The following is a 7,427-nucleotide window of genomic DNA, read 5'->3' as shown; positions in this document are numbered from 1 at the left end:
CTGCTCTGAGGTCGTTGTACGAGGTGTCGCACGCCACACCGCCAGCCGGCTGTGCACGCTACCGAGAAAGTACCGGTATGCGAACCGCCAGGCGACGGGCGCGCATCGCACGTTTAAGGAGACGCGGCCGGCCACACAGGCGACCACGACACTCCCACGTCTCCGAAGCGGGACAAACGCCGCGCGCTTCAGTATACGTAGCCGACCCTCAGCCAGACGTGGCCCGGGAACGGAATCCATGGACCGCAATGTGCGTTCGAAACGTCGATGTTCATGTGTCCTGCAGTTCACATGTCGACGCGCAATTTGCTGCGTTCTTCATCGACCCACGAGCCGAGTGATCCACCGTCCTGGGTGATCTTTTCCTTTTCAGTCTCCCACTGTCTCTTTCAAGACAGTAGCATTTGCGGGACTGAGGCGTCTGACGGCCCCTGTTCCACTATTTTTTTTTGTGTCCAACGGCCTCACAGCCGATGGGCGTCGTACGGCTCCACACCGGAGCGGACAGGCACTCGGGCGAACGTCATTCAAAACCGGCGCCAGGCGCCAGGTACCGCAGGCCAGCCGCTCCAGAGCTTCAGCGCTCGTACCACACAACAACAACAACAACACTTCCGCTAGTTTTGAGAGGCACGCGTGGTTCCGCACGCGGCGCACGGCCACTGCCGTACAGGTAGCGTGTTGCGCGACACGACACGCACATCGAAAGACATGCAGTCTAGTCGGTAATGATCCTTCCGCAGGTTCACCTACGGAAACCTTGTTACGACTTTTACTTCCTCTAAATGATCAAGTTTGGTCATCTTTCCGGTAGCATCGGCAACGACAGAGTCGATGCCGCGTACCAGTCCGAAGACCTCACTAAATCATTCAATCGGTAGTAGCGACGGGCGGTGTGTACAAAGGGCAGGGACGTAATCAACGCGAGCTTATGACTCGCGCTTACTGGGAATTCCTCGTTCATGGGGAACAATTGCAAGCCCCAATCCCTAGCACGAAGGAGGTTCAGCGGGTTACCCCGACCTTTCGGCCTAGGAAGACACGCTGATTCCTTCAGTGTAGCGCGCGTGCGGCCCAGAACATCTAAGGGCATCACAGACCTGTTATTGCTCAATCTCGTGCGGCTAGAAGCCGCCTGTCCCTCTAAGAAGAAAAGTAATCGCTGACAGCACGAAGGATGTCACGCGACTAGTTAGCAGGCTAGAGTCTCGTTCGTTATCGGAATTAACCAGACAAATCGCTCCACCAACTAAGAACGGCCATGCACCACCACCCACCGAATCAAGAAAGAGCTATCAATCTGTCAATCCTTCCGGTGTCCGGGCCTGGTGAGGTTTCCCGTGTTGAGTCAAATTAAGCCGCAGGCTCCACTCCTGGTGGTGCCCTTCCGTCAATTCCTTTAAGTTTCAGCTTTGCAACCATACTTCCCCCGGAACCCAAAAGCTTTGGTTTCCCGGAGGCTGCCCGCCGAGTCATCGGAGGAACTGCGGCGGATCGCTGGCTGGCATCGTTTATGGTTAGAACTAGGGCGGTATCTGATCGCCTTCGAACCTCTAACTTTCGTTCTTGATTAATGAAAACATACTTGGCAAATGCTTTCGCTTCTGTTCGTCTTGCGACGATCCAAGAATTTCACCTCTAACGTCGCAATACGAATGCCCCCGCCTGTCCCTATTAATCATTACCTCGGGTTCCGAAAACCAACAAAATAGAACCGAGGTCCTATTCCATTATTCCATGCACACAGTATTCAGGCGGGCTTGCCTGCTTTAAGCACTCTAATTTGTTCAAAGTAAACGTGCCGGCCCACCGAGACACTCAACAAAGAGCACCCTGGTAGGATTTAAACGGGGTCCGCCTCGGGACGCGAAAGCACCCCTTCGGCTCGCCCCACCGGCAGGACGTCCCACGATACATGCCAGTTAAACACCGACGGGCGGTGAACCAACAGCGTGGGACACAAATCCAACTACGAGCTTTTTAACCGCAACAACTTTAATATACGCTATTGGAGCTGGAATTACCGCGGCTGCTGGCACCAGACTTGCCCTCCAATAGATACTCGTTAAAGGATTTAAAGTGTACTCATTCCGATTACGGGGCCTCGGATGAGTCCCGTATCGTTATTTTTCGTCACTACCTCCCCGTGCCGGGAGTGGGTAATTTGCGCGCCTGCTGCCTTCCTTGGATGTGGTAGCCGTTTCTCAGGCTCCCTCTCCGGAATCGAACCCTGATTCCCCGTTACCCGTTACAACCATGGTAGGCGCAGAACCTACCATCGACAGTTGATAAGGCAGACATTTGAAAGATGCGTCGCCGGTACGAGGACCGTGCGATCAGCCCAAAGTTATTCAGAGTCACCAAGGCAAACGGACCAGACAAGCCAATCCGATTGGTTTTGATCTAATAAAAGCGTCCCTTCCATCTCTGGTCGGGACTCTGTTTTTTTTTTTTTTTTTTTTTTTTATTAAAAAAAAAAAAAAAAAATTCTTTATTTCCATAAACAATGTTAATTTTACATCTAGCCCACTGCCTTATTTGATTAGTGGGCCAAGTTAGTTATACAAGGGTAATTAGCAGCTAATTCTAAGTTCTATGTAGTAACTAGTTAGTATATAAGTGAACAGTAAGCAATGGGCAACATTATTGTTAGTCTACTACAAACATTTAATCTTTAGACTAGTTACTAATCCTACAGCGTTACAGTTGTGTCAGCTAATTTATATAAACCTACTGTAGAGCCTTGCTCATTGAGCTAATCCCAATGAGCGTGCCCCTGACACTGGGCAGGCCGAGATGGTGATCGCTGCAGGTTACTAATAATAAAATCTAAAAACTAAGTCCTACAACTAAACTTATCCTAATGTCAAGTCCGGTGCGTTGTCTGGTTTGGTAAGGCTGCACCCCACCCCCCCAGAATCCTGTGGCGCGGCGGATTCAGACTGAGGAAGTCGGCCTTTCCGCGCCCAGGCGGTTTGGGAGTAGGGTATCATACTCTATCTGTGTCCTGGGTTATCTCTTTTTGTGCTACTATAGGTCTTTCAGGTAGTCCTTTAGGACTTTCTGAGATACCGCGTTAGCCAGTTTGTTTATGATGTCGAAAGTGTCGCGATGTCTGATTAGTCTAAAAGTGTCGTTATGTGGTAGTTGGTCCCGCAGTACTGAGGCCACATCATTGAAAAGGGGGCACTCGTAGACTACATGGTCAGGAGTACCCTCCGGAACACCACAGTCACACGCAGGTGTCGCCTTTTTACCAAATCGACATAGATATGTCGAGTACGGTCCATGCCCAGTGAGGAAGTGGATGAGTCCCCGGGATGGATCGAAATGTGACATTTCCATCCTTTCCCTAACATCTGGTAGGAGCTCAAAGGTACGACGCCCTGTTTCTTCGGTTTCCCACGAAAGTTGCCATAGCAGCTCCCCTTTTTTCCTAATTTCTACTTTATTTTCTGTCCTGCTGCCCAGAATTTCCTCGGTTTTTTCCAAATTCCCCTTTTTAGTCCAGTACCAAGCGGCCTGCTCCCGAATTTTGATATCCAGGGGGCAAAGCCCCATAATAACTAACAGGGCTCCTCCCGGTGTAGTTCTGTATGCCCCCACTGATCTCAGGATCATATTTCTCTGCACTCTCCTCACTGTCACGGCGGGCACCACCCTCGTGAGCCTGTGTGCCCAGACTCCAGATCCGTAACCCACTATGGATGTTAGTATACTGTTATGATAGAGTTTGATGAGATGTGGTGGAAGATGAAACCGCTTATGCCCAATGGAGATGAGGTTGTTGAGTACCTGTAAAGCTCTTTGAGTTACGGTTTCAATGTGTCTACTGAAAGTCCACCTTTCATCAATGATGATACCTAGATAGCGTGTCTCACGTCGCCGGAGAACTGGTGATCCATCTATCCTAACAGTTGGGTTACGAGCTAATTGTCCCTTTAGAAGAAGATAGGTAGACTTGGCCGGTGAAATTGTCATTTTTGTCTTGCGGCACCACAGTTGGAGTGTGTTTATTGCTCTCTCGATCTTAGGCTCTATGTCCTCTCGGCTACGGCCGCCGACCAGTAGGAGGAGATCATCTGCGTAGGCTATCACCTCCAGCACTTCGTCGCTTTGTTGTAATGTATCTAGTAAGGGTTCCATGTGGATGTCCCAGAACAGCGGACCCAGTACGGAACCCTGGGGACATCCCTTGGTGATAGTTTTCCTTACTCTTGTGCTAGCAGATGATAGCCAGACCTCCCGATCTTCACAATAGCTCCTCAGACAGCCATATAGCGGCCCTGGACACTCCTTCTCCCTTAAGCAGGAGAAGAGCGAAGGCCACCACAGGTTGTCGAAGGCGCCACTTATATCCACCATGATGCCAACAACGTACTTGTACGGGGTAGAGCCGCAGACCTCGGCCGCCAGGGCGATTGCATCAGATGCCGATCGTCCAGACCTGAAGCCAAACTGCCTGTTGCTCATTCCGCACAGCACTCGGTGTGCCGCCAGTCTATCAGCCAGAAGTCTCTCCAGAATCTTCCCAAGCAGATCAAGCAGGCAGATAGGTCTATAAGATTTGGTTTCTGCTGGGTCTTTGTCAGCCCCTTTCTTTATAATTACCACATTTGCCCTCTTCCATATTCGAGGGAACTTTTTCTGCTTGAGGCATTCGTTATATAAATGAGTTAGAGGGGCGACTATCTGGGGGGCCAGGAATTGCACCACTTCCGCCACAATACCGTCTGGCCCAGGAGCTTTTCCTCTCTTCAGGGAATTTATGTGGCCAGCTACCTCTTCTTCTGAGAATGGGTAGACTGCCATATCATTTTCATACGCATTGTTGTTATTCTCCCGCAGCTGCCGTTGTTCATCTGTCTCATCCGCTGTATCATCAGGCAACAGGGAGTGGAGAAGGACCTCAGCAGTTTCCTGCCAAGACCCCGTCATCCGGTCCCCATGCCTGACGGTTGAAAGCTCCATCGGAGAACGGATCTTTTCCCGGACAAGCCTGTAGGGAACTCCCCATGGGTCTAATGCTAGTTGGTTCAGAACAAAGTGTTCCCAACTTTTTGTTCTAACTTCCCGTAGCTGTTTTTGGAAGTTATCTTTGGCTTCCCGGTAAAGCTGCAGCCATCTTTGTCTTTCTTGCCAGACGACACTGCGCTGGTAGTGCCTCCTGAGCCTTCTGACCGACCGGCGCATCTCCTCTAGTTCAGCAGACCATGGTGATGGAGAGGCCGCCATGGCCCTCCTCCTAGTAGGTACGGCTGCCTTGACTGCTCGAGTTATTACTGAGACCAGTTCTTCGGCTCTGTTGTCAACGTCAAAGTGTCTGTGGTCGTCACCTTCTGATATCGGAGGAATGTCGCACTCCCCAGCAAGTCTCTCCCAGTCGGCTCTATTGTAATTGTATTGTATTTCCCACCCCATGGCCCAGCGGCTCTCGCCATCTCCTATGTTGAAAGTAATAAGATTGTGGTCACTTGTAGTGGCATTCTCAACTACTTTCCATTGCTGGATTAGGTATGCTGCGTTTGGCGTAGCCAGGGTCACGTCGATGTTTGTGCCTTGGCCCCCTCCCGCCGCATAGGTCGGAGGGTTGCCTGGCTTGTTAGCCACTACAAGCTGCAAGGCCATGATGGCTTCTTCTGCCTTCTCTCCATTGGGATCCCTGGTGCCGCTGTACCATAAGGGGGATTTGGCATTCATATCGGCAGTCACAAATGTTTTCCGCCCCCGCAACGCCGTGATAGCTGTGGTGAGATGAGCTAGGTGTCTTTCAATATCATCACCATATTGAAAGTATGTGTTGATCATAATAATAGCTCCTGCTGGAGATTGCAGCTCCACGACGTTGCAGTGGCTGGTTGTGAACTGCGTTAGAACTGTAGCCCTTATCAGTTTGTTAGTGATAATAATTGCCGCTTTTGGGTCTTCACCTCTGCAGACGACTTGCCAGGTCGCAGCTGTGAAAGCAATCTTCCCGTTTAGGGAGTACGGCTCCTGCAGGCAGACCACATCCAGTCTCCTCTCCTCCACTTCCCTTCGCAACTCCTGCATGACAAGTCTGCTGTTATGGGTGTTTAGTTGGCCAATGGTGATTTTCGTCATGTAGTTGTCTATGGAGTGTATGTGTGAATCCTGTCATGAGGCCATGTTTTGTTCCAGTCGAATGTGATACGTCCATTTGCCAGAACAGCTTGTCGATAAATTTCATTCAGGTCGAATTTTTCTCCACGTCTGTCAAAGACTTTCTTTAGTAGGTCACGCAGGGCTCCGAAGTCAGTGGGGAGATTCACTGACTTGAGTTGAATTCTGTCCACAGCCTCCATTACCGAGAAGGTGACTCTCTGTCCATATTCATGTCCCACCCGAACCACATGTCTCAAGGCAGTGGTCAGGGTAGTCGGCTGCTCCAGCCTCGCCAGTTGCATGGTGAGTTCCAGGTTTGGATAGACTCTGACTGGATCGACAGGTGGCAGTCTCACTACAGGATCTTTTATTGCATCTGGTTCACTTGAACTAGTTATTTTATTTTCTTGAACTGGTTGTTTTGTTGTTATATTTAGTTCTGCTGAGACTGCCACCGTCTCTGGTACAGGATGCCGTTGCCGTAGGTCTTTTGTCGGCCTTGTTTCCCTGCTTGGGGAGGAGGGGAGCGTGACTGCCAGAGGCCTCGTTTGTGTCCCTCTATCCGTAGTGGTAGAGTCGGTTTGAGTGCTTTTATCTACGGTTCTGGCTGTGGTGCCCATGTGCAACCTCAAGAAAAGCTTGAAAGCACTCGCCCTCAGGGCATCCCTCCTCCTTTTGCTAGGGGATTTCCTTTTGGGCATCCTGTTGGCTTTGGTTTGATCAGCCATAGTCTATTCTTGAAATGAGCCTTTGTTCCAGAAGTCTGTAGGTGGGGCAGCTACGTCCCGTGGTACCACAGGGCTTTTTACCCCGTCTCTTGCAGGGGATACAAACCGCCGCAGCCCTACAGTCCTTCCTGACGTGGCCATCCTCGCCACATTTCGAGCAGGCCGACCCCCTGGTACAGTGCCTCAAAACGTGGTCGAGATCTCCACAATTGTGGCAACGCGGTACGACCAGAAAGTCGCGTGTATTAATGGCGTGAAAGCCGACATATAGTCTGCCCATTGCTGTAATTCTTTTCCACATGTGAGCGGAGACCTCGGCAACGTGATGGACCACATCACGGTCCCGAGGCCCGGTTTTGAATCTCAAATTGAAGTTTGCTTTAAATTCTTCTTCTGTCATATCATCAAAATTCTGAGCCTTTATAGATTTTTGCAGTTCTTCATTCGTCATGACTGTTGGTACATCATACAAGATGACCAATGGGTTTCTTTTCCTCGGTGGCTCGCATTTGACCACCGAGTTTAGTTTTGCATTATTTAACAGTTTCTCTTTGTCTTCTTCTGAAGCTACTTCAA

The 7,427-nt window shown here is 50.3% G+C and overlaps 2 non-coding genes across 2 annotated transcripts in view; both read right to left on the bottom strand.

The window, feature by feature from the left end:
* Positions 1-14, bottom strand: part of LOC126321967 (large subunit ribosomal RNA) — a 4,222-nt gene extending 4,208 nt beyond the window's left edge. The window contains exon 1 of the ribosomal RNA XR_007558692.1: positions 1-14. This exon is cut by the window's left edge and continues 4,208 nt beyond it. This is a non-coding gene — a ribosomal RNA (large subunit ribosomal RNA).
* Positions 15-202: 188 nt separating this feature from the next.
* Positions 203-357, bottom strand: LOC126321945 (5.8S ribosomal RNA). Its single transcript, XR_007558673.1, has one exon. It is a non-coding gene; the product is annotated as a 5.8S ribosomal RNA (ribosomal RNA).
* Positions 358-7,427: the final 7,070 nt, after the last annotated feature.

Source organism: Schistocerca gregaria, unplaced genomic scaffold (genome assembly GCF_023897955.1).
Source record: "Schistocerca gregaria isolate iqSchGreg1 unplaced genomic scaffold, iqSchGreg1.2 ptg000778l, whole genome shotgun sequence".
In the NCBI taxonomy this organism is placed as follows: domain Eukaryota; kingdom Metazoa; phylum Arthropoda; class Insecta; order Orthoptera; family Acrididae; genus Schistocerca; species Schistocerca gregaria.
Note: the sequence above shows the minus strand (reverse complement) of the source record. Positions and strands in the feature narration are given on the sequence as shown.